The sequence below is a fragment of the Condylura cristata genome, unplaced genomic scaffold (genome assembly GCF_000260355.1).
Source record: "Condylura cristata isolate star-nosed mole 26May11 unplaced genomic scaffold, ConCri1.0 scaffold00011, whole genome shotgun sequence".
In the NCBI taxonomy this organism is placed as follows: Eukaryota; Metazoa; Chordata; class Mammalia; order Eulipotyphla; family Talpidae; genus Condylura; species Condylura cristata.
The window spans coordinates 29,511,174-29,537,818 of record NW_004567112.1 but is presented as its reverse complement, the minus strand read 5'-3'; the positions used below and the strand labels follow the sequence as shown (position 1 = coordinate 29,537,818).

Genomic DNA, 26,645 nt, shown 5'->3' with positions numbered 1-26,645 from the left:
GCTTACCATCCCCCTACCCTCCGCCAGCCCCCTTTCTCTGATGCTCACTCACCCATCTGCTCTCCTTCCTGCTTGCTCACATCACACTGCAGTCCTGGCTCCTGGCTTTTCTGTATCTCATACCCTTGGCTCCTATTCCTGTCTTCCACTTCCTCCCTCAAGCCTTCTTTTTCATCAGTGATGCTGGTACTTTCATTTTCCATTGTGTTTTATTATTGTCATTATTAATATTTTCTAATGTTTATTTATTCCCATTTTGAGGATTTTATAAGCATAATACAACATTAAAAAGCTATGCAAGGGAGTTCCATGGGAATAGTCTTCTTTTACTCCCTATCTTTAGTAATACAATCCCCCTTTGCAAAAGGCATCACTGTGAACAATTTCATGGAATGACAAAAATTTGTGTCTCTATCCAGACTTCTTTCCCCCCATACATATTGTAGTGCCCTATACATACCACTTTACCCTTAGTTTAACTCCTTTGGTGTCAGGGTTTGGAGAGAGCTCTATCTCAGCACACAGAATGCTGCTTGTTCTTGTTCATGTCTTTACATTTCTTGGGCTTTGACTTTTGGAAAAATGTCTTGGGAGGTTCTGGGGACCCCTCCTCCAAAACCTGTCCTTTGCTCAGCACACAGAAGCTTAAATTCAGAGGTATCCTTTGCGCTGGGGGGACTGGCACTGTGCTGCTTTCAGAGGCTGGCAACCACTCTGCAGCTCTCCCTGGCTTTTCTGCCAGCAGTGGAGAGGAATGAAGCAGTTCTAGCCACAGTACTTTTATTTATCCCACAGAACAGCTGAACTGAGAAAGGAAATGGCTCTTTCTGGAAAGGAGTCTATGGACCTTCAACAATGACATGCTGATGCCTGGCAAGGAGCCCAGAGTCACAAAACCTCCCCAGCCATAGCGGACAAATAGCATCTATAGAGGAGGGCATGGCTCAGCAATATCAAATCAGCAATCCTTCCTGCTTTATCTGTGTATTTCTTCTGCAAGATAAATAAAAGGTCACTTTCCATGAGGAATAGTCAGCATCCTTCTCAGGGTCCAGGGCTATAAAATAACTTAATTTCCTTACCCCTTGATCATCATGATCTCACATTATCACTTAACAAAAAAAGGTCTCTCTCCCCAATGCAACACATATATTTAAATGCTCACTGTTTGACAGGTTGTTTTCTAGGCACCAAACTGTAGAGGAATGCCTGGTTCCTGTTCTCGGTTTAGCTTGTATTTTATTTAATTCTTTTCTTCTCCTTTCCTTTGATATGCTTTAAACCCAGCCAGTTGGCAGCTGTATATTTCCATTGGAGAGTAACTTGATGGGCAGGATAGAAAACCGTTCAGTTTTTCTGCTGGCTTCAGTTCCTGTTCCTTCCCCAGGAGATATCCATGGATCAGGTAAGTCAAAGCATCCTGGCTTTCCTGGCTTAGTGTCCTTGGTGTTCTGTATATGGCAAAGAAGGTGCTGAAGGAGGACGGAATCAGATGCTGCATGATGTTGTCTGTGGCAGAAACTGTCTCTAATTAGTATTTTCCCTTTCCTTAGTACTTGCAGGTATTGTATCTGGGCACAGAACTGTAGAAAAGAAAAAAACATGTCTGCCAGTTCTCTCCAAAAGTATGTGTGACTATGAGCTAAGGATTGACAGAGGCAATATAATAATAGCCTATGGCCACTCTTAGGGTGCCTCCTTACAAGATTGCTGGATATATCCTTTGCTGTTTCCTCATTCCTTTCTCTATCCTGCTGCCTAAACAGATGAATTAGACCTTGAAGATGAGGTCTTCACCTTAGGTAGAGGGACTTCAAGAGAACTTAATAGAACTCAGTCCCCATCCTAGCCTTGGGCTACATACCAACTCTTCCCTTAGGGAGAAATCAGCTTTGGTCTGGTTGGATTGCTTTTAGTATACCCAGGTAACCCCAGGTGATCCCTGCATACCTGCATCCTTATAGAAACACAGCCTAACTCCTGTCTTACACAGTGTCAGAAATAAGCTTGTTAAATATCCATCATGAACAAGCACAGATCCTCTCCTTAGCGCTACTGGAAGAAATGATCAGTGACTTAAGGTGGGGACATGCTCCACAACTACTCCGAATGAACCAAATGCTAATTTACCATTGGAGCTCACTGGGAAAAGTGAGTGCATTTCAAGTCACTAAGCAGACACCCCATTGGATGGTGATACACAGGCATGTTTACCTAGCATACAGGTTCAGCATAGTTTCAGAGAGAAGACTCATTGGGTTGCTGATGCCTGACCCTCCATACTATATAGCACTAAACCAGATGGGTCACTTAGACGTGCTCAGCTTCAGTCAACTAACTTTAAATTGTCTACATTGCTTTTAGAAGCTTTTTCTGGGCTCCAGCTTCTATACCAGACTGAGATAGTCCCAACTCATATTTGCTATATAGCCTGCATGCTAATTTGAAATTCTCACCCCTCTATTAAAAGTTCTCTCTACAATATCCTCAGTGACCCCAAATTGGAATCATCCATTACCACTTTATCCCCAGTCCAGGATCACAGACAGACTTCAGAAAGTCTGTTGTGTTGCAGGAACTGAGGTGAACAGTATTGTAAAGGACCATCTATGTCTGAGCTTTAAACAGATTGACATTTTCATTATTTTTTCTTAAAAATCAGCAGGTTAGGACTCAGAAAAAAACAACAGATTGATTATATTCAAATAAAGTAATTTAAATTTCTCTGCTGATACAGCTGAGTTGAACCACCCTCCACTTTCCCTCCCCAAATCTAAATGTGGAAGCCCTAAACCCTGAGTATTTCAGAATGTGACTATTTGGAGATAGGATCTCTGGAAGGTAATTCAACTCAAATGAGGTTATTAGGGTTGGCCCTAAACCAGTGAATGAAATCCTTGTAAGAGCAGGAGGCTAGGAGCTAGACATGAACAGAGGGAAGAATTTGTGAAGTAACTGGAAAAAGAAGAGACATCTACAGGCCAGGAGAGAGAGGCCTTAGAGGAAACTAAGCTTGCTCATACCTTACCTCCAATTTCTGGCTTCTGGAACTGAGAGGAAATACATTTCTGTAGTGTAAGCCTCACAGTCTTGTTAGTACAGTCCTAGCAAATGAATACATCTGAATATCTAAATAATGGTATGAATAAATTTGGATTGCCATTACAGCTTTAATTTTTCACATAAATTGAAGCCTGTTATAGACTATGCAGTTACTCAGCATTGGCATTGTTCTAAGGGATTACATATATGAACTCATTCTCATAATGGCTTCACTTGAGCCCCATTTACAGATATGAATATTGAGGGACAGAAAAAGTCACTTGCCCAAAGCTTCACAAAGTGTGAATAGCAAGGACCCCTGAGCCAGGCAGTGAAGCATGAGAACCATGGTCTGCACCAGCACTTGGTTTTCACTTCCACATGCTTCCTACTAGTTTTCCTTGTCAGCTCACATATACCATTTATTTGAGGGGTTTCGTGGAACTCTGTCTTTCATTCCAGAGTATAAAAACTAACATTCATTGGTGTCTTTGCGGCTTTACCAAGTAGCCTTTGTCCATCTATGAGAGCAGTGACTCACCAGGAAAGAATGAAGGCATTTCCTCTCACCCCAGCAGGGGCTAAGTGGGCATTGTGTTTCTAAGGATTGGTGGCCCTTCCTTAACTTGGAGAGTAGACAGGATTTTTTATTATTATTTTATAACAGTTTATTTTTACATCATTTTGTACATTTTTTTCCCATCCCTATAGTAATCCCCGCGGATTTCCCATCACCAAGTCACCCATGTGCCATCACCATAATCCCGTGCACTTCCCTCCCCACCCCCACCCCCCCTATTTTTAATCCCATTCCCTACTCCACCTCCACCCCCCGCAAAATGTCTCTGGTATATGGTTGTTCATTATTTTTGTTATTTTCTTGCCTGGTCCATTATACGGAGAGTAGACAGTTTTGCATGGCTAAATTAGAGCTCCATTTGAGAAGCTGAAAGGCCTTTAAGTCTTATTGGTGGGGAAAAAACATGAGGATTTGGAGGAACTGTTACAGGCCAAGCCCACTGTGAAATGAGTTCATCTGACTGTGAGTCCTCACCTATGTGCTTAAAAGGGACTTACAGTGAGACTCAACTACAGGCACACATAAAAAGGTTAATGAAAGGGTAACTTACAAGAAGGGGAAATGAAAGGAATAACTCAGGGAGAAAGAGAGATATATTGGTGAATAGATCCTACCAGTTCCACTGAGCTGGAACCCCAATAACATGCTAAAAGCTGGTAAAAAACCAAGCACCCCCAAGGCCCACCTGTCTGTTTATATATCAGGCCTGGCTGCTTAACTCCACCCTCAGTTCCCAGCAGTCTTCCCTATGATGGTGATGGCATTATGGGATTTGTATGTCTTAGAGTGTTGTCTGGGGTGGGGGTGCAGTCCATAATGTCTTTTTGTGGAATTTGTTTAGGTCATCTTTTCCCCCCAACAGTACTAGTCAGGTTTGGAGATGCCACCATGGAAGAGAGCGTCTGGCTCCTGGGTTCAGTGGCTGATCCATCCTTGAGTGATTTTTAACAGGTGCAGGTTTCATGGACTCTGCCCCTACTCCAGATGCTGGAACTCCAAATCCCATCAGTACCAAGAAGAAGCATAACAGTTTCATCAATGGCATGTGGACCAGGAAAGGTCAGGAGTAGTGTGTTTGGGGGCAGAGACCATAGAGTGTTCTGAGGGAACCTCCAGAAAAGTTGCAACTAGCCAGGTCAGAGGCAAAGTGAGGACAGGAATCCACAGGGTTGGGCATGTCCCCTTTATGGGCTCTGGGGCCCTGTCCGCCCAGCCTCCTGCAGAGCCAGGGACACCCAGTTTCATAGTGAATCACTGCAAGTTCCTCTTACTGTCCCTGGAATCCTAATAGCTTTCAGGAGAACTGATCAAGTCATTTCATCTCTTTTTTTTTTTGTTTGAGTCATTTTCTGGCGATTCCTTCATTTTTTCCTTTCTATTGAGTTTTCGTTTTGCTCTATCTGTTTCACTCCAAAGCCTCTTCAATGTTTTCAGAATGTATCTTTTTTATGCCATCTATTCTTGTTTTACAGATGCATTTTTTTTTTTTTCTTATAGCTCTGAACAGTCTTTACAGCTTTTTAGGATGGGAGTATTCAGGGAAGGGGTAGTTTTCTTTATGTAGTTTCTGGTTCCTTTCTCTCTTTGCCATGTGATAAGTTGTCCTCTAATGTCTTACTTTTCTGTTCATTGCTAAATGGGAAGGGGTAAATAACAGCTCCTATAAAACTATATTGAATTCTATACCTATATAAAAGTGTATGTGAGACATTCATAGAAATGTACTAAAACCAGACCACAAAGAAAAAAGTACTAAGAAATTACAAAGAGTATATAGAAATGACACATATATTTGACCTCTGATCAAATACAATATAATTAGAAAAAATAACAGAAATCCTCTAAAATCGAATATATCTAAATATTTACCTAAAACATTCTTTTTCTGAGTAACGTTTAAATACTCTATTAAATAACTTGGGTTAGAGGGAAAATAAAAATTAAAAATGGCCGAATTACTTGAAAATCATTACAATGAAAACATAATGTAGCATCAGTGTGCTATTACTAAAGCAGTCTTCACAACAAAACATACCTTTCAGTTCTTGGTACATTAAAAATGAAAGTATGAATAGAAATGAGCTTAACATCAAAAATGGAAGGCTAGAAAAAAAATAAACAAAAGGTAGAAAAAGGAAATAATTAATAAAGATAAGATTATAAGTAAAGACTTGGAAAATAGGATAGTAGAACTATCCTTGGTTACTCAGGGTTCTCCCTGGTGGCGTAAGGGTTTAAAGCACAGCTTTATGAAGCTATCTGCAGCCACTGTAACACAAGTTCGATCCCCAACCAGGGACATGACCCACATGGTGTGGCAGACCTCTCCTGTATCACCCACTGTTCCCCTTAGCAGTATACTTCAGTCAATCTACCTGTTCTGTTCTCCACTCTGGAGAATCCTCTCATCCTCCCATCCCTCCCTCCACACTTCTGGCCTATACCCCAGTTCTTATATGCATAAAATAAATAAATCTTACTCTCGAAATTTGGTTACTCAAAAAATACAACAAAATACACAAACCATTGCCAATCTTAAGCTTTAAAAAAGATGAACACATAAATGACTAAAAATGGAAATGATAGGCCCTCCCTGGTGGCGCAGCGGGTTAAAGCACAGCACTGAGAATCTAAAGCCGCTTCAGCATGAGTTCGATCCCCGCCTGCCCCAGAGGTGACCACATGGCGTGGCAGACCTCTCCTGACCCGCCCGCTGCTCCCCTCAGCAGTGTACTTCGTCGATCTGCCTGTTCTGCTCCCCGCTCTGTCTCTGGTGAAGCCTCTCTCCACCCCTAAGCCTCTGGCCTGTACCCCGGTTCTGTATACACAAATAAATAAATCTTAAAAAAAAAAAAAAGTGGAAATGATAAAGGAGAAATAGTAAAAACAGAGAAAACAATTTTAAGAAGGTCCAAATCTATGTGTAAGATGCAAAAATTTAGGAGAAATGTTTTCAAGCAAATATAAATGACCAAAATTGATCCTAATAGAGACAGAAAGCCTAAACAAATAATTACTGTAGAAAAAGTAGAAAGGCTAATGAGTTATTATCTAAGAACAAATACACAAAGAATCATTAAGTCAAGTGCTTTCACCAAGGAATTCTACATAATCTTTAAAGATCAGATAACTCCAATGTTACTTAAACTATTTCAAAATATTCCATTTTAGGAAGCACATATAATGTTAATCTCCTTAGAAAGATTGCTAAAATGCATTTGACAGGATTCAAAATCTGTTTGTGCTTTAAAGAAAAATACTCAGGAGGCTAGAAATTGATACATATGTTCTTATGACAATAATATATGTAAAATGTTGATAAGATATTCAACTATTATATACAATCAGGGTATATATATTCCATAATCAGTATGTGTGTATATAGACATAAATGTATGCCTGCACTACATGCACTATAGCTCAAAAGTCAACATCTTACTAGTTTTTCTACAGAAATAATGAATAAAACAATGTTACTATGTTCTTTACTATATAATAGAGGTTGAGCTATAAGTCGGGAAATAGAAGACATGATTACATCTTTGAAAATCTCCAAAGAGGGGCCCTCTCTGGTGGCAAAGCGGGTTAAAACACCACGGTGAGAAGCTTAAGCCACTTCCACATGAGTTCGATCCCCGCCAGCCCTGGAGGAGATCCACATGGCGTGGCAGACCTCTCCTGACCCGCCAGCTGTTCTCCTCAGCAGTGTACTTCCTCTGCCTGTTCTGCTCCCCACTCTGTCTCTGGTGAATTCTCTCACCCTCCGCATCTCTGGCCTGTACCCCAGTTCTGTATGAATAAATAAATCTTAAAAAAAAAAAGAAAAAAAGAAAAAGAAAATCTCCAAAGAATTATCTGGAAAGTACTACAAACAATATAATTTAGTAAACTATAGTTTTGTGTTTTTTTTAATCAAATTAATATGTAGAAAGAACTTTATATATGCAAAAGAAAGCCCCAGAAGATATTATGGAAAAGCATAAATATAACAGATAATGTCCAAAGGAGGAGAATTGTAAAATAATTTTGAAATCACAAAATAAAATTTGACGAAGTGAAAATAACATATCAAGTTACTACAAAGAAAATGTAACCACATAGAGGTTAGTGCTGCCTAATTTAATTTATAAATCCAAAGCACTTCCAAAAAAAATGCTTTTATTTTTTCAGGAAACAGTTAATTTGATCATAGAATTTATTTGGAAGAAGTAAGGAGAAAAATAGCCAGGAAAACCCTGAAAAAAAAAAAAAGAGACTAATAGAGGGGTTGGAGCTAACCTTGCTAGATATTAGAATACATTATACAGTTTCTATAATTAAACCTTTTTCGGTTCAGACCTATTAACATACAGAAAGATCATTAGAACAGAATTTAGAAATCCAGAAATAGACTCAATTGCATTTGAAAAGTTAGTATATGACAAAGACAGCACCTCAAATCATTTGGGAGATGATAGACTTTAAATATTTTAATTGCAGTATAATTATCATATTAAAACGCACAACTTTTATTTGTATTGTCCAATGAGTTTTGACAGATTTATATGAGTTTGTTCTTATTTCTATGTCTATGGGTGAGTTTGCACTGCTTACACAGATGAAGTTATACAGTATGCACTCTGTTTCATCTGTCTTTCTTTTTGCATGTACCATTAATTCTTTCCTTTTTAATGCTGACCTTATATTTCATTTATGAATATTCCACAACTTACTTATCTGTTCACTTGTAATGAGTATGTATATTTTCAGTTCTTGGTTCTTATGAACACTTTCATTTAAATTTTTGTGGAAAAGTTTTTATTTCTCTGGAGTAAATATGAAAAAGAGAATTTGCCAGATCCTAGACACGGGTGGGTGGGAGTATGTTTAATGGTGAAAGAATGAGTTTCAAAATGGTTCTACCATCTGTTTGAGAGTTCCAGTGGCTCTTTTCCAGCATTTGTTGTTGTCTACCTTCTACATTTTAACTACGTGACAGATATTGGATTTTAACTTGCATTTTCCTGGTGACTAAAAACATGTGCTCATTCATATGAATGTTCACTCCTTAATAATGGAGCCTAATCAAAACTGTTGTCCATTTTAAAAGGATTTGTTACTGATTTGAATTAGTTCTCTAACTACTAATTCAAGTTATCTTTCAGATTCATAATATTCTTGTGACTACTGTTTCTAATTCTATGGCTTGCCTATTCAGTTCTTCACTTACTTCATTCTTGAAGAACAGAGATTGAATTTTGTTCAAGTGTGATTTACCAGTTTATTCTTGTAAGATTAGTACTTTCTGGATTCTGCCTAATAAATATTTGTCCATTTCCAGAGTGATGATCAGCTCCAGTTTTTTTCTACAACAAGATTTGGTATTATATATTTTTTCATTCAGTTTGTATGGAGGTCATAGTTAAAAAGGTTGAACATTTAATAAGTGGTGCTGTGATAACTGGACAGTAATATGAAAAGAAAGAAAATTGAGTTCATTCTTTGCACCAGACAATGGAATTTAGTCCGAAGAAATACACTTCAGAATTCTGACCTCCAGAATGTTATTCCAGTATTATTGTGCTATAACTGGTATAAAATGTTACACAAATTTAAACTGTAAACAGTATTATTTTAATATACATATACATGAAATGAGTTGGTTAGTTGACAAATCCTTCTCTTTACATAGTCCATTTTTGTTATTGTTGCTGCTCTGGTGAGAAATATATAATCCTATTCTGGTAGCAACTTTCAAGTATGTACAACATAATGGTTGATGATAGTTATCATTAACTATAGCTATCATGCATTAGATCTCTAGAATTTATTTCACATAACTTTAAGTTTTACGTCTTTGGCCAACATGTCCCCATTTCCCTCACCCCTCAGCCCTGACAACCACCATTCTGTTTTCTGTCTCTGTGAGTTCATCTTTTTTTTAATTCCACATATAAGTGAGATGATGAGGTATTTGCTTTTCTCTTTCTGTATACTTATTTTAATACCTGTAAGTTCGTTTATGCTGTTGTAAATAGTAGGCTTTTCTTCTTTTTCATTGCTCAACAATCTATACCTTTGTCTTTCTGTCTGTCTGTTTATCTATCTATCATTTACCTATCTCAGATATTCCTTAACATTTAATCTATCAGTGGTCACTTAGGCTGTTTTTATGTCTTGGCTATTGTTAATAATGCTGCAATTAATATTGGGGTCTATAAATCTCTTCAAGATAGTGATCTCATTTTTTTAAAAAAATACACGCAATACTAGGATAGTGGATAATATTATTATTCTCTCTCTTTTTAAGTATTTTATTTTTTTATGTATGCAAGAACTGGGGCATAGGCCAGAGGTTTTGGAGGTGAGAGGATTCACCGAGAAGGGGAACAGAACAAGCAGATTGACTGAAAGATATTGCTGAGGGGAGCAGCCAGTGGGATAGGAGAGGTCTGCACACCATGTGGGTCACCTCCCTGGCTAAGGATAGAGCTTTTATTATAGTGGCTGGGGATAGCTTCATTGTGCTGCACTCTAAACCTTTTTACCACCAGGGAGGGCACTCTTTTTAATTTCTTAAGGATCCTTTATACTGGTTTCCATAGTGGCTGTACAGTTTACATTTCTGCCAACTGCACCCAGTTTCCCTTTCTCTATATCCTTGCCAACACTTACTATTCCTTATCTTTTGACCATAACTGTTCAAACAAACATAAGGTAATATATCTCATTGTGGTTTCAATTTGCATTTCCCTGATAATTAATAATGTTGAGCAGTTTTTCAAGGATAATAAATATCATTTAGGCACTAAATACAGAAAGTCCACAGGAACATTACTCCTAATAAAATATGTTAAGGACGTCTATGTAATTAGAAAGTACACTGAAATGCTGTTATATATTAAATGTTTGTGAGCATAGGTGAAAAAAACTTTTGTTTGCTTTTGACTACAATGTCTACAATGTAGATACTTGTTTAATCTAACAAAAATGCATATTAAAAATGTATACATATGTTCACTGCTTCTTATCAGAGGTAGCCGGGAACAGATGTCTGTTCCTCCAGACATTTGGAGCTATAATATTCGTGTAAGACAAGTCCAGGCTTTGATTTTGCAAATCATTTCACTTGTTGTCTGTTTTTTTCATCCAAAAAAAGAAAGCCCCAAAACACACACACACACACACACACACATACACATAGAGGGTTTATTAAATCATGAACATTCCCACATAAACTTTATACCATCTGCCTCTGTGCCTCTGACTCTTTACCTCTGCCTACACCTTGACCTATCATGGGTCTGGGGTTGCTTTCTCAGTTATTATTTTCCAAGTCTAACCTATGGAGAAAGTTGTAATAATTTTCTATATGAAAGTTTGGTGATACTTAAAAAAAAAAGAAAAGAACAACTTTCGTCTTTTATCAGTCCTTCAGGGCTCCTGGGAGCCCTGATTGGATAATCATCCAACCGCAGTATAGATTAATTAAAGAGAGGTATTTTAGGGCCTCTTTTTGATTGTTAAGGTGAGCTCTTCCCAGGATTGTCTGCCTCTGGAAAAATACTAGAATTTTTAGGTACCACCTCAGTTATGCTAAACTGAGACTTGGGATGGTGCCCTGTAATTAGTGTTTTACTAGGATTATCCAGGTGATTCGGCTACAATTGTAAATTTGTAAACCATTGCCCAGCTTCGTAAGACCTCTCATTTTTTTTTTTTAAGATTTATTTATTTGTGCATACAGAACTGGGGTACAGGCCAGAAGTTCAGGGGTGGTGAGAGGCTTCACCAGGGACAGAGTGGGGAGCAGAACAGGCAGATCGAATAAGTACACTGCTGAGGGGAGCAGTGGGCAGGTCAGGAGAGGTCTGCCTCTCCATGTGGATCACCTCTGGGGCTTTAACTTCTCAATGCAGTGCTTTAACCCTCTGCGCCACCAGGGAGGGCCCAACCTCTCATTTTTAACCTTAGTCATAAGCAGGCTTGAAACCCTCAGAAGTCTGAATATGTATGTATATGTATGAGTATCTTTCTAAGTGTGTGTGTATCTCCCTAGAAATTTATATGTATATATTTAAAACTTTTCCTAAATAATTTGACATAGTTTATATATTTAATGTGGTCATAAATAAGGGCATGAGGAAATTGGGGAATTAGATGAAGCAGAGGCATTCACACACAGCAAGGGAAAGATAGGTGTATAGGAGGAAGGAGAGGGTGACTGCATACTTCACCGCTGCCAAAGGAAAAAAATATGATTATCATAAATGTTTAGGGAGTCACAAGATAACAACCCAGCAATTTGGAGCATAGGTTTTCCTGGTTTTGGGAACTGAGAGAAGTTCTTTTCCTAAATCTCCCTATGGCGGTTGGTAAGTATGTAGCATCTCCCCCAATTCCCAAGGATACAGTGTAAGAAGTGATTTTTCATACCATCTCTCTATTTAGCTGATAACAAAAACCCTAAAGCACTTGTTAGCAATTAATCTCTGGAGAGTTGTTTTTGAAGTGTATGTTCAATAATTTAGTATGGCATTTGCCTTTATAATATTCTGACTTAATCAAAAGATAAATTGTGGAGTGTTTAGAATGTCTTCTTGCTCAACATTCTGAACTTGAGTCTTTTCATCTAGGAGCATCAATCTTTATTTATGGGGTTGGTATTAAAAATGACACTTTATTTTCAAGTATATAGATATATTAGTAAATGAGATGAGGTTTTAAAAATCAGATCCCTCATTTCGGTCTGGTAATTTCCATCTGCTTTATCCTTAGAGTATCACTGATCTGGAGACATGGAAGAAGTTAATTTTTAAAGATTTATTTATTTATGCACACAAGAACTGGGGTACAGGTCAGAGGTGCAGGGATGAGAAATTTTACCAGAGACAGAGTGGGTTGCAGAACAGGCAGATCAACTGAAGTACACTGCTGAGGGGAGCAGCAGGTGGATCAGGAGAGGTCTGCCTTGCCATGTGGGTCATCTCCTTGGCCGGGGATATAACTCAAGAAGCAGTGGCTGCAGAGAGCTTCATAGTGCTGCTCTTTAACCCGTTGAGGCACCAGGGAGGGCCCGGAAGAGATTGATATTTTTAAGAAAAATCCCTTAAGTGCTGTTTGTTGCCGATGACCTGTTGATGAGTGTAGCCCACAAGGGTTTCTGAGAGCGGCTAGTGCATGACCAGACAAGCATAGTTCAGGAATTTAAACAGTCAGCCAGATTAGGTAGACTTCCAGCATAAAGGCACTCAAAACAGGTGGAGCTAGAGGAAGAACAGAGAGGATGAGATGGCCTGATGGTAGCCCTTAAGAGGAGGATCTTGTTTCTGATAAAAGGGATCCAGATTGATGGCGCAGTAGAGATGCTCGTATCTCAGCACCTGGGGGTTCCCTTTCTGACCCCCTCATCTGCAATCATTGTGGTAGGCAGCTAGTGTGGTTCAGGCATGTCCAGGGCACTGGAGGACATGAACAGGATGCACTTGCAAACACAAAAGGATGGAAGCGTCCACACCACCGCGAAAGGTGGGAGGGGAGCCCATGTCAGCCCTAAACTTCATACCACTCGTAACTTTTCGCCGTCAGAACGTGCAGTTCATAGGTCTGACCATCACCAAGCAGCAGGGCGATGTCAGTCCAGGGGTCTGACTGAAAGTGGGGTCAGCTGTTCCTCTGGCGTCACGGGATGGGCGGAGCAAAAATGTAAATCCGGGGGCAGAATGACAAGGTCAGTGAAGGGGGGTGGGTCCCAAAGTGAGGGCGGAGCTTGGGGAAGAGAGGGGAGAGAGCGGGGGCGTGGCCAGAGGCGGATCGCGGTAGGAGTCAAGCGGCGGGGACTGGTGAGAAGGCGGGGCAAACCCCGTGGGGCTTGCGCCTGCGCAAGTCGTCCCGGAGGTGGGGCTGCGCGCGCGCTGTGCGCGGGCCCTGGAGGGCGGAGTCCAGGCGGGCGCCGGCCGAGGGAGGGGGCGCGGCGCGGCTCTGGAGTCCGGCGCTCCCTCAGGCCGCGGACGCGATGCTGGCTGCTGCGGCTTGGGCGGTGGAGCCGCCGGAGATGTGACGCGCGGTCTCTTGCCTCACCTGCCGTCCTTGGGCCCGTAGGTCACAGGGCTACCCGCTGCCGGGCCGCGACGGGGGAGGCAGCACGACCTCCGCACGGTGAGTGCTGGGATCGGCGTGGTAGCCGGGGCCGGACTCGGGGCGGGGCGCGCGCCAGGGCCGCTCGGGCTGGGGGGCGCGGTCGGGGACCCTGGCCCTAGCTCCCGGGACTAGGCGCTGGCTTCCTGCGACCTCCAGTCCTCCGGGGCGACAGTCTCGCGCTCCCTGTGAATCGCTAGAGGCGGGGCGGGGCTGTGTCGGGGAGGCCGGACGCCTCTCCTGCGATCTGTGACAGACGCGCGGGGGTCCTCGGGACGGACGGCCTCCCTCTGTGGAGAAACGCGGGCGAGGCTGAGATACCCAGTGATTTCAGAGCCAGAGTGCTTGTGGGGTTGATGGGGGAAAGTACCGGGGTGCCTCTAATGACTTGGGCTTTTTTTTTCCATCCTGGGCCAAAACAAAGACACACCCTTAAACACATCCTGAGATAAAACTTTGGTGGACCACACCTTTGCCAGATGCTGCTTCAGATGCTGCTTTCTTCTTTTTAGACGTCTGCTATTTTTATGCATAGATATGTATACATCTACTTTTTTGTCAAAAGGACGAATGACTCCTTTGAGGCAGTGGATGGTGTCTAAGCTTGAATTTGAATTTCAATATTTGCAAATTCATCTTTGTAGGTTACCCAGCCAATTAGGATTGCTGTTGCAAGAGTAGGCCTTCGCAGCGTGGAAATTACTTACTGGTATATTGACTCTTCGTGGTCCCAGATTGGAACGTGTCTATTTCTCCTGTGGGTGAGAGGCGTCGAGCTTTAGGCTTTCCAAAATAGACATTGGAAAAGACGTTGCTCTTCTTTACCCAGCCTTGAGCATTCATATTAATGGAACCTATTACTTTTGCAATTTTTTTAATGTAAAGTTTTATTTTATAGACTGAAGAGTTTTGTGATGGCTTTTTTTTAACCAAAAGAAATTTAAGCCCCTCTCTTGCAAAAGATAGGCAGAAAACTTGTGTTATCTATAACCAGCATATGATAAGTATTTAAACATTCCTGTTTTGCCAGAAGTCGGGTCTTCTCAGCATTACACTGTTTGTCTCCCTTATTGTAGCTCTTTATATAGCTATTTTCCTTTCTTTCTTAGTGTTCTCACCAACGTTGATTTCAAGTAATCTTTAGGTAAAAAATACACTTTCTTGAATCCTTTCGCAATAATTCTTCCTAGTGTACTTCAGTATTGTTTTAATATGCAGTAATGAGAAACTTAGAAGTCATCCTGAAGTTTTCATGAAAAATCAGCTAATCATTTTATTCTATCTTTCTATATTTAGACATAGATATTTTGCTTGTTGGCATTGGTTCAGTCCTTTGACAGCTTGGTGGAAGGAGACTTTGATTCCATGTTTAAAAGTCCATCAATGACTCTTATGATATGTATTTGATAAAAATCAGAGTCCTTTCACAGTGTCTGTTTCTTGTCTACCTTCCTGATTTCATCTTCTACCATTATGCCTGTCCTCCCTATGCAAAGACTATTTAGAGTTCTTTGAAGGCTATATCTTCCTTTGTGGTTTTATACAGTTCTTTGTTGAGAATCCTCTGCCTCGTAAACAACTTGCCCTTCAAGACTTAGTAAAATAGCTCCTCTGAATCTTGTCCAGACATTTTATCCTCCTTGTCTCAACTTATCCAGTAGTTTGTCATACCTTCTGTAGTTAGTATTTATCAATTGTTAGTTAATTATATGTTTGTCCCCACGATACTTTTAGTTTTCTTAAGTGAAAGGACCTCTAACACATACTATGCTGTGACCCAGATGTGCAAAAAACTACTTACTGAATGAATTTTTGAGCAGTAACTACCTCAGTATCTGAAAATTTAGAAAAGATGAATGCACAAGCTACTTTCAGATTTCTAAGAATAAAGTAAAAATTGTTAGTGGTTAGAAATGAAACCCCAGTGATGGAGGGAAGAGGGGAGCAACAATGCATTTTGTGTTGCAAGATTAAAAAGGGCATGGCTAGTAAAGGTTTGTTCCTTCTTTGGCCTTAAGACTTTATTTTGATTAATTTGTTCAAGGTCGTGAAGGTAGTAGAAAAGGACACCCCAGTAGTATGGTTCAGGTTTTTTGACTATTTGTACATTTTACCTTTGCCCCCAGTTCCCAAATTCTGAGTTTTAATAATTGTTTTACAAACTGAGTAGGGGTTTTAAGAGGCTTGGGAATGTATAGTAAAGAAGTTCCATAAATTAACAGAATATTTAACTTGAGATAATTAAATTATTTGGTTCATATTTAAAATTTTTAGTTATTAAACACTGAAGCACGAAAAGGCAGACAACTTAATTTCATCTTTATTCCACAATTCATGATCTTGTCCTTGTATTTTTTTCATTTCTTCTTGTGTGTTGGTGAAAAGGAAGATGTTGCAGATTATCTGAGTGAGGGTAAATTGGTTTTGTTCTTTTCTTCTTCCTTGAGTGCTTACCTGCTTCTCCACGGGTGTAGAGCCCTTGAATAGCTGAGAAATATGATATTTCATTTGGGGATATGGGGGAAACCTAACCTTCACCATCCACTCATATGATAGTTTTTAACCTAAGTGCTTGAGCCCTCTCTCCAGATGCCCCCTAACAAGTGACTTCTGCTCACCATATGGGGATCCCACATACAGTTATGTTTTGATGGTAAAGTGAGATTTTAATATAATTAGATCACATCTGGCTAATAGCATGGCTAAAAGGACTTATATGATTTCTGTATATGAGAAGAGCATACTTAATTATTCCTATGTGATTTTTTTTTTTGGAGAGCTTAATTGATGATTATGATTTTGTGCCTCTGAAAAGTCAGTTTTGAAAGTGTACTTACTATGATGGGCATGATAAATTTCAGTAGGATTTTTATTTAATAAATTAGTGGCTAAAAAAACCAAATTTTTTTTATTAGTCACCATATATACATGATATTATTATAACTAAAGCATAAATATAATGTTGAATATTTGGCTTTCATATTTTAACGTTTTATTTTTGCAGTAGATTTTATTCATTTAATTTATACAATATTGCTGTTATTTTAAATGATCTTACATCTAAATTTATTCCCATTTTGCAAGATATGTAGTTAATATAGAGGTGGTTTTCTTTTTGCTTCTTTCCTTTAAGCATTGAGAGACATTACAGAGTCAAGAGTATGAAAGTTTTTGTCACTTTTGAAAAGTATTGACAGTTTTATATATGAAAGGTTTTATTGATTTGCACTGCCTCCAGTAGTTTGGTTGACCAATTATATCTTTTGCAGGCTTTTGTTCTTAAAGAATGGACATAAAGGAGTCTGCTGTCTAACATCTCTATCCAAAATAGAAAGCTAATGCTGTATTTTTCTAGTTTTCTTTTGTATGGATTGCCCATAAATTTACTGGAATCTTCTTACCGGTTTTCATTAGCACCTAACGTCATAAATGTTCTCTTGAAGTGTTTCTGGTCTGTTTTAAAAAGGGCATGGCTAGTAAAGGTTTGTTCCTTCTTTGGCCTTATGAATTTATTTTGAGTAATTTGTTCAAGGTCGTGAAGGTAGTAGAAAAGAACACACCAGTAGTATGGTTCAGGTCTTTTGACTATTTGTACATTTTACCTTTGCAACGGCAAATAAACTTAGTTTTTATAATTATTAAAATCACTGATTTAAAAATACTGTGATTTCATTTTTTGATTGTGTGGTCTGAGAATGAATGTCACGCCACCATTAAGAAACTTTTCTTAATCTTTTAGACTTTGTTTTGTTACATGTATATATCTTTAGCAAATTACTTACCCAGTTGCGCATTGAATGTAATTTATATGGATTTTATTCCTTAGAGACTCATATTATTAGAAATATCTAAGTGAATTAACATTGGCAAGGTGCTGTTTTTGCTTTTTATCTTTATTAAACAGAAACTAACCTAGTTTCTGTTTTTGAATAAGTATTTGTTTCTTAAATAAACTATAATAGATTTAGACAAACTACAAAAATCTTCCTGAAACACTGTTTTGGCTAATTGATGCTTCTGTTGATTCAGAATTAACCAGAGGTCATTTCTGATTTAACTCTTATTGTTAAATCTTTCTAAACCAAATGAAAATAAAACCTTGGTCTTCTGCTTCATCTGGGGAATGTGACATTATAGATAGATGACCCATTACTGGGTAATAGTTAACATTAATTGAGTGCTGGTCCTGGGTACCATGGAGTTTCTTATTTAATCCTCATAACCCAGGATGTGGGTTCTTTGTGTAGCCTCACTTTGCATATTGAAAACTTAAGAGAGATAAGGTGACCTGTAGTCTGTAAATAGCTAGTAAGCTATAGAATTGGGATTTGAACAGTCTTCCTTTAAAAGACTATTTGAAAAGTATATTTTATTATCTTTATTTTATGTGTGGAGGACTTGGACTTTATTTCTTAGATATGGGAAAGATACTAACTTTTACAGAGCAAATAAATGATATAGTATATTATGATTTTTAGGAAGATGACTGATATGGAATGGTGGAAATATGTTTAATTGTGTTTCTGTTAGGAAGTGGTTGAAAGAGGTCATATGAAAAATGAAGTTTGAACTGCATGGTGGAAGGGGAGGTCCTAGAATATTATGTAAGATACAGAATTTAATAACTGCCAAGAGAGTAGGAGACTGGAGATTTGAAAAATACCAAGAGGGTTAATGGCAGTTGAATATTTTCTCACAGGACTCTCATTTTTTTCAGAGCGATGGTTGTGATGTATTTGTACATAATATAGTGACACATGCTTTTCTAAGACAGGGGCTGAGAAGAAGTCATGAGCTAATACAGGAAGAGGGCAAGAAACTGAATTCAGCTTGGAAATTCAGAAATCAAAGGTAGAGTGGAAGAGTGCTAGAAAGTAACAGTTGTCTGTAGGTAGTTGGTAGAGATCTTGCTGGGGTATTGGACAATGTTAAGGACAGGGAAGTTTTAACACCAAATGAACACAGCATACCACCTCAGGCTACAAATAGTTCTGGTTGGTATGTCCTAGTGATATGCTAGTGGCCAATGGTTTTGTGGAACTAAGTTGTCTTTATTTTTGTATTGACTCTTCTCCTCCTCCCACTTCCTACCTATCTCTTGCCTCTTTTAAGGTTGCTTGTCTGCTACAGGTGCTGATGCTGAGGCTTTAGCTGCCAGTCAGACCGACCCTTTCTTTTAAGTGAATTGACAAATTAGTATATATGTTAGCTGTAATCATCCAAGTTTTTAGCTCTTCTGCTGAATTTTTTGCTTTTTTTATCTCCAGGAAATTCTGACTTTACAGACTTTTAAGTAGTTATTTTGAGATTTGGAGCCAGAGGATTCTTTAAAGGCTGGACAATAAAAGCTGACTTTTCCACCTGTTTACTTTGCCATGTTGATTAGTAGATTAGTTTGAATATAATTGGATCATTGAAAGATACTGTTTTTTTTTTAAAGATTTATATATTTATACATACAGAATTGGGGTACAAGCCAGAGGTACAGGGGTGGTGAGAGGCTTCACCAGAGACAGATTGGGGAGCAGGACAGGTAGACTGATGAAGTACACTGCTGAGGGGAGCAGTGGGCGGGCCAGGAGAGGTCTGTCATGCCATGTGGGTCATCCCCAGGGCTGGGGATCAAACCTTCACTGAAGTGGTTGAGGCTAGCCTGCAGTGCTATGTCCTAACCCATTGCGCCACCAGGGAGGGCCCATTGAAAGATTCTTGATATTAAAAATGTCCCTCTTGATATTAAAAATGTCCCGAGTCTATCATTCCAAATAAAGAGTCTCTATTGTCTTTGTAAAGCCTGTTGTTAACTAAGTGGTAAGAATGGCTATAAACTTCCTTGGTTAGTTACTAACTTACTTCATACGTGTATTACTCAAATCATGACTTAGAAAAGGAAGTTGTACTTGATTTCTTCCGATACCATTTACTAGAGGTCATTTAACCTTTTACTTTCTGCCTTCCCAGTTTGCATCTGTCCAGTTTCTGTACCATTGAGTCCAATGGGAAGGGGAAAAGAAAAAAAAAAAAAACTGGTGTAATTATCCTCTTTATTTTCTTTCCATAATTATTATTACCTTCTTCTCCCCATAACTGCTCCCAGCCGCTGTCCAATTTGGTTGGATCTCCTTCAGTTCTGTAGGTGGGAGATAGCCCTTTAGCTGAAGAATGCTGAATATCTCAGGATTTTGGTCCTTCTGTGATCTCTTTTGGTGTTTGATATTGAAATGAATTCAGGTGACATAAATCAGATACTTTCTGTTTCTTGGAAATGCACCCTTCTTTAAAATGCAAAAAATTAAATCCTTTTTTTGGACTCCTCTCTTCCATACTAGGATATTAAAATCTTTGATAATTGAATCCCTAGTGAATAGGGACAAGGAAGATAGGCAGGCATAAGAAGGTTCTTTAAACTGTAGTTGTCATAGTATTAATGACATTTGGTTTTAGCCTAAGTGCTTTGATGAAATTTGAGAGCTTTCTCTGACCATTAAGTCTTGGCAGGAGTATTAGGGCTGAGACTTACAATATTCTCTGAAAACCATAGCATAGAAAAGCAGGAATTACAACATCTATTTAAGCATTTAGAATGGATCTGATAATATTTTGGTCCGCAAGTTTATAGGAAATATATCCTGGGGGTATTCCTTTTCACAAAGTGGGAGGGCAGGGATGGACCTTTTTTCCCTTTAATTTTGATTAAAAATTGTCCTCTCAAGTGTTTATTTTAGAATAGTCTGGACTTAAATAACCCTTACTTAAGATTGGTACCACCTAGGTTGTAAACTTGGTTAGTGTTGTGACTACTCTTGCATTTGTGTTTTTCCTAGGACATGAAAAGTTCTATACTGTAACTTCTTTTATCTCAAGCTTTGAGACCAGGTCCTAAGCCTGATTTTCCTGATTTATGCTTCCATATACTCAAGAAACACCCTCTTTGTATTGTAATGATAGTACATTGAAGAAAACACACTTTGTGCCCTTACAGAAATAATGTTCTAATGACAAGATACAGAAGCTAAACAAGTATATTATTTGTGTATATGTGTGTGCATATAATTTAACCACTGTTATAGTGATGTGGGTGGAGAAAACCAAAGTAGAATAAGGTGGAAAGAGTGTGTGAGGGAAGATGGCTATTTTATATAAGGTGGTTAGAGATGGTGACTGATGAGCAGTTTTGATACTTGGTTGCAGTCTGAGTGCTTTGACAAAACTTGAGAGCTTTCTCTGACCATTATGTCTTGGAGCAGAGTTCTAGGAGATATGAACTAATGTGCACAGATATTAAGGAGAGTGTTTGAGGAAGATGGAACAAGCATACAAATGTTTTGTGACTGAAGCATGCTTATCATTTTTCAGGAGCTGCAAGTAGATTGGTTAAGATATTGTAGTGAATAATTTGTAGAAGATGAGGTCAGAGAAGGGTGCATGTGGGGGTGGTAGGTGTGTGTGTAATAAATTACTGTGAAGGTGGGAAGCCACTGAAGGATTTTCACTTGGTTTAAGTAGATCTCTTAAATGCTGTGTAGAAGATGTCAAAAGGTGGGACATAATGGCATCATTTAGAAGCTGTTGCTATAACCATAATAGTGATTTTAGACTGGGACTGGGAGAGGTGCTCTCATAACTACATTTTGAAGGTTGTGTCAATGGAATTTGTTGGTGGATTGGATGTGGGCTGTGGGTTTGATGTCAACACTGGATGGCCCTTTACTGAGATGGGGTAAGGCTGTGGGAGAAGTAATTTTTAGGGGGAAATGGTGAGTTCAATTTTGGAAATACTGAATTAGCAGTCAAGTGTGTATGTATAGACACATAACTGCTGACAAGTCTGGGTAATATGCACAGATCTGGACTTGTAACTGTAGACATGAGTCTGCAGTTCATTACAGTCATTGGCTCAGAGACAGTCTTTCATACAGTGAAAACTGAAATAATTTAAGGAGTGTATCTGGAGACATACAAAGACTTTCTTTGCCTTGGTATATTGTAATGTGTATATATATTTATATTGAGAGAGAAGGATGGGGAGAGGGAGAGCAGAAAACAAGCCAGTAATAAGCAAAAGGTATTAAGAAGTACTTCCAGGAAGTAGGACTACTATTGAGTGGTGTCACAGGAGTGGGGGAGAGTGATTGTCTGTCAGCTCTTACTGGATCAAGGCCTAAGATCTTAAGACTTAGCAATATGAAAATAATTGGTGACATTAACAAGTTGTTTGTAGTAGATTGTTAGATACGAAAACTTGAACAGAGTGGATTTAAGATAAAACTGTAGAAGCAGAATTGGAGACAACCAAATATTTCAAGTAGTTTGCTGTAATCTGAAGCTGAGAAATAAGGTGCTAGTTGGAGGAGATGTGGGCTAAAGGAATTTTAATTTTTTAAAAGATAGGTGCTTTTCTAGTTTATTTGCATAAATGAAAAGTATATATACTTAATGGAATAAGAACAGTATATTGAGATAACAATTATCAGTCATTTCTTTGAAACATAAATGAAATTTATTCTAACCTGGGAACCCAAGCTTTATCATTATCATATACATGTCCTTATGTATTAAACTATTTCTTTCAAACAAATAACAATGGTTAGTGGGGAAAGGCATTGAAGAACATCCAGTCTCCTCCCAGTTTGTTAATTTTTATCAGTTCAAATTGTAGTTTTTATATGTTAGTAATAAAGTATCTTGTGAATTAATAGGAAATGGGTTAAGTGGTCTTTTTTTGGCTATTCCCTTCCCCCCACTTCCCTATAAATATAATTTTCACTCCACATTTTCGTACAAAAATTGGCCTGTGATAGGTTCTAAATTTTGATTTGGTAATCTCTGTGCAATATGGTAGTTTTAGTATGAAGTACTTTTTTTAAAAGAGAACACAATTTTTTAAATGAAAAACTCTAAAAATAACTACTTTTTAAGAAGAAAATTAGATGGCCACTCTTTTTATCCCTTTTCCCTTTTGCTAATGTACCTAACCACACTTTTACTGTAATTGCTTCTGATTATTGAGTTGCTCTCTGAGATGAGCTCAGAAACTTAAGTTGAAAAGCCTGAATTACAGTTACAGCACTTTATCTTCCCCTTTCTGCGGTTCACTTTTGTTTGAGTAAGTAGTTATCAATATTTAGTGCATTATTGCAATCACTTCATCATTTCTTAATCTTCTTCATTGGTCTTCTTCCAGATGTTCTTCCCTTATGCACTGATCCATGAAACTGACATTTGGATTTCTGAAACGCAGATCTAATCACATCTCCTTATTGTTTTAAAATCTGTGAGTCCTTGTTGTCTGTAAAAGATAGTTTACCCTCTAGATTTTTGCTACTTGGCCACCTCCTGTCACTTTACTGTAGGGGATCTGGAGTGCTCCCTCAGGGGTTGTAATGCACATCTGATATTTCTTAACATAGGATTATAGAATAAAGGGTCAAATTCCCATTTTAGTGTATAGGAAGTCCTCCATGAACTGTGGCCCTGTTCCATGAAGATGTGAAATTACTTTACATCTCTACTTTGCATACACTATTCCTTTTGTCCTAGAATACGTTCAGCTTCTTACTTATCTTGTTAAATTACTTAATCTTTTTAAAAGCCACTATAGATATTTCCTTATCCAGTAAGTTTCCTAGGCATATTTTCATTATGTCTCTTCTACCTATCATCCCCTATCATATTCTCTTTTACCCTGAGTTGTAGTAACATTTTGCAGTTATTTTGTTGTAATACTAGCAGTTTTTACTCTGTTTTTATGTCTGGTTTCTCTTGCCTTAAGAAGCTTATAATTACTTAATTTTTTGTGAACTGAATGATCGAGTAAAGCTATTATTAAATCCACATTTGCTCAGTTTGACCCATTTAGTTGTGCTTTTGCTTTATTTAATTTGAACAGAATATACAAACAAACAATTCAGGTAGCACTCTTTTTTTTTTTTTTTAAAGATTTATTTATTTGTGCATACAGAACTGGGCTATAGTCCATAGGCTCAGGGGCGGCGAGAGGCTTCACCAGAGATAGAGTGGGGAGCAGAATAGGCAGATTGACGAAGTACACTGCTGAGGGGAGCAGCGGGCGGGTCAGGAGAGGTCTGCCACGCCATGTGGTCACCTCTGGGGCAGGCGGGAATCGAACTCATGCAGAAGTGGCTTTTAGCTTCTTAATGTGGTGCTTTAACCTGCTGTGCCACCAGGGAAGGCCTCAGGTAGCATTCTTAAAGATAGGGTTCATACTCTAAAGTATCTTAGGAAATGAAAATTTTTATGAAATAGCGGTACCTTAAAGAAACTCTGGGTCTGGGTCCTGACCACTGCTATAAAACGAATGTTGTGATAAAATGAATGTTACAATAGACCAGTTGCATGAATTTTTTGAATTCCCAGTTCATATAAGTTAGGTTTATACTATATTACTTGTGTAATAGCATTTTGTCTTCAAAAAAAAAAAAAAAACAAAACCCTAATATGTATGCCTTAATTAAATATAACAAAGACATGAGAACCTGAAGTGAGTACATGCTGTTGGAAAAATTGTACTGATAGACTTCCTCCACACAGGTTGCTACAACCTTCAGTTTGTATCAGCAAAGCTTAGTAAAACAAGACATGCCTATATTTGTTTTTATGCACAAATAATATGATTTATTGATGATTTCATTATGTATCTTTGTCTGAATAGCTGAATTTTTTGTCCCCTGTGGTTTCGTTTTCTTTGCTATTTCTACTTGTATCCTGTCCTTAAATACCCTCTACCCTAAACATACCTTAAATTCAGTAGCTAAACTCTCCCCTACTTGTCTGTCTTATATCATCATATTACACATAGATTTCTCTGAGCTATTTTTAAGTCTCACTAATATATCCTGCCATTCTGTTAATTCAGCAATCATTTTGGCCACTTCCTGGTGTTCTTGGCTTATTGGTACCAGTGATGAGAGACTAGAGAGGGTCCCCACCCACTAATTATTAGGATAGAATGTGATGAGTGTAATAATGAGTGTAATGTGATGGTGGAATCTAGAGCATCTAAAAGTGGAGAATATCTCTCTTTCATGTTTCCCTTAAATCTTACTCTGGCTATGGCCATCCTCTTTCAGACTTTCACTACTGTGTTTAGGTAATTTTAGGTCTGCTTACTAGGTTATCTTTCCTCAACTCATGTTATTCAAGCTTGTCACACTAGTTGTCTTAAAAAGAAAAAATAAAAACTATTTGTCTTTGTTCTTCCTAATTACAAAGTAAAAGTCAGAATGGAATAAAATCTGGAATGCAAAGCCTTTCACTTAGAGTTATCTTCTGTTACACAAATCTCCCATTCCAGCAAAACTTTATGTGTTGTTCCAAACACTTTCGTGGTTTTTTTTTTTTTGCCTCTTTTGTTTGTATCACAGTCCCCCTCAGTAGTGCTTTCCTCTTATTGCTTCTAATTACAGAAATTCTTTCTATTCTGGGACATAGTTCCTAAATCCAGTGAGAACTTTTTACGTGATTGTGCTTACATTCTTGACACTCTCTTCTTCCTTTATCTCCCATGATTGGACTTCTGTTTTTCATTCATACTTAACTCTTTTTCACCTGTTTTTATTGAAGCCTCTCCCTTAGCTTTGTTTACCATGACTTAGGCTTGACCTTTTTCTCTCCTTTATTGTTTTCTTGAAACCAGTTTCCCCCCTTATGTCTCATTTCTGTCTTCAATGCTTCAGCCCGATTTCTCTCTTGAGATTCATAGTTTTTAGTTTTACCACTTAGAGTGGTCACCTGAATATCTGACAGAAAACCTGAAACTTAAAAACATCAGAAATAAAATACACCTTGTTCTTGGGACCCATGTACTTACCTTCATTTTCCTGTATTGGGTTATAATGTTGGTAGCCACTTAGGTGCCCAAGTGGGAATCACCTTGACTTCTCCTAACATTCCCTCATTTTGTTTCCTGAACTAGACTGTTTTATCTGACTGGAGTAGATTGTTGTAAAAGTCCCTTTTGAAGTAACTTGTAAAAAAATAAATTAAAAAAAAAAAAGAACAAAACAAAAACAGACTTTTTAAACTATAAGAATGAAATAGTAATAACCAGAAGTCAGGGTGGAAGATGGGTGAAAGGGGTCGATTGTATTGTAGAGGATGAAAAATAGATTTTTGATGGTGTTATTAATGTAATAAGTAGATATGTTGAATTATAATGCTACACACCTGAAGTCTGTATAATGTTAATAAACAAACATTAGTTTAAAAAAAAAAGTAAGTCTTCTGCTTGTTACTAGGCATTTTAATGAACTGGACATTACTTGTACCCATTAGGAATAACAAAGGCAAAATACTTTTGGGTCTACTACCCAATAATGAACCATATGTTTTTATAATTCATTAAAGATTGATTTCCTGAATATATCTAGTAGATGATATTGTTATTAAGTAACTTATGTTTATTATAAGGCATTTGCTTCAGAATTAAGGTTATAATTTATAAAGATTAGAGGGTCAGAAAAATGCATGGAAAGAAGTCTGGTTGGGATAAATGCCAGTAATGATCTTACTCTATATGAACTAGAAAAGAGATTAAAAGCTTAAAAGTTTAAAAATTACACTTGGTGCTTAGTTTCCAAAAGTCAGCTATAGAGTAGTTAACTACAGGAAAATCTTGAGGGCAAGACTAGACAAAAAACATCTTTAGTGTGGAGAATTTTAAGCTAATATATTTGAGTAGTATTTTGAAGAGACACATTTTAACAGACTGCTGATGTTTTTGTTGCATGTTCCTGGAAGAGACTGGCCTAATGGGCTAATGTGCTGATACTGCAGGTGTGGTAACATACTCAGTGAACGTGGACATCATCTAGTACATTTCAAAACACAAGTCACTTAGTATTGAACATTATTTCCTGAACCCAGATAGCGTTATAGATCAATTTGG

General features: G+C 38.2%; 1 protein-coding gene across 7 annotated transcripts in view; it reads left to right on the top strand.

Annotated features, from left to right (window-relative positions):
- The first annotated feature begins 13,538 nt into the window (after positions 1-13,538).
- Positions 13,539-26,645, top strand: part of CCSER2 (coiled-coil serine-rich protein 2) — a 94,063-nt gene continuing 80,956 nt past the window's right edge. For 3 of the 7 annotated variants that reach the window (XM_012723682.1, XM_012723681.1, XM_012723678.1), the window contains exon 1: positions 13,540-13,759. The gene's annotated coding sequence lies outside the window, so the exon portion shown is untranslated. Of the gene's footprint in view, positions 13,760-26,645 lie in introns of all 7 variants that reach the window. The other 4 variants (XM_012723679.1, XM_004680684.2, XM_012723680.1 and 1 more) reach the window with 4 other exon arrangements.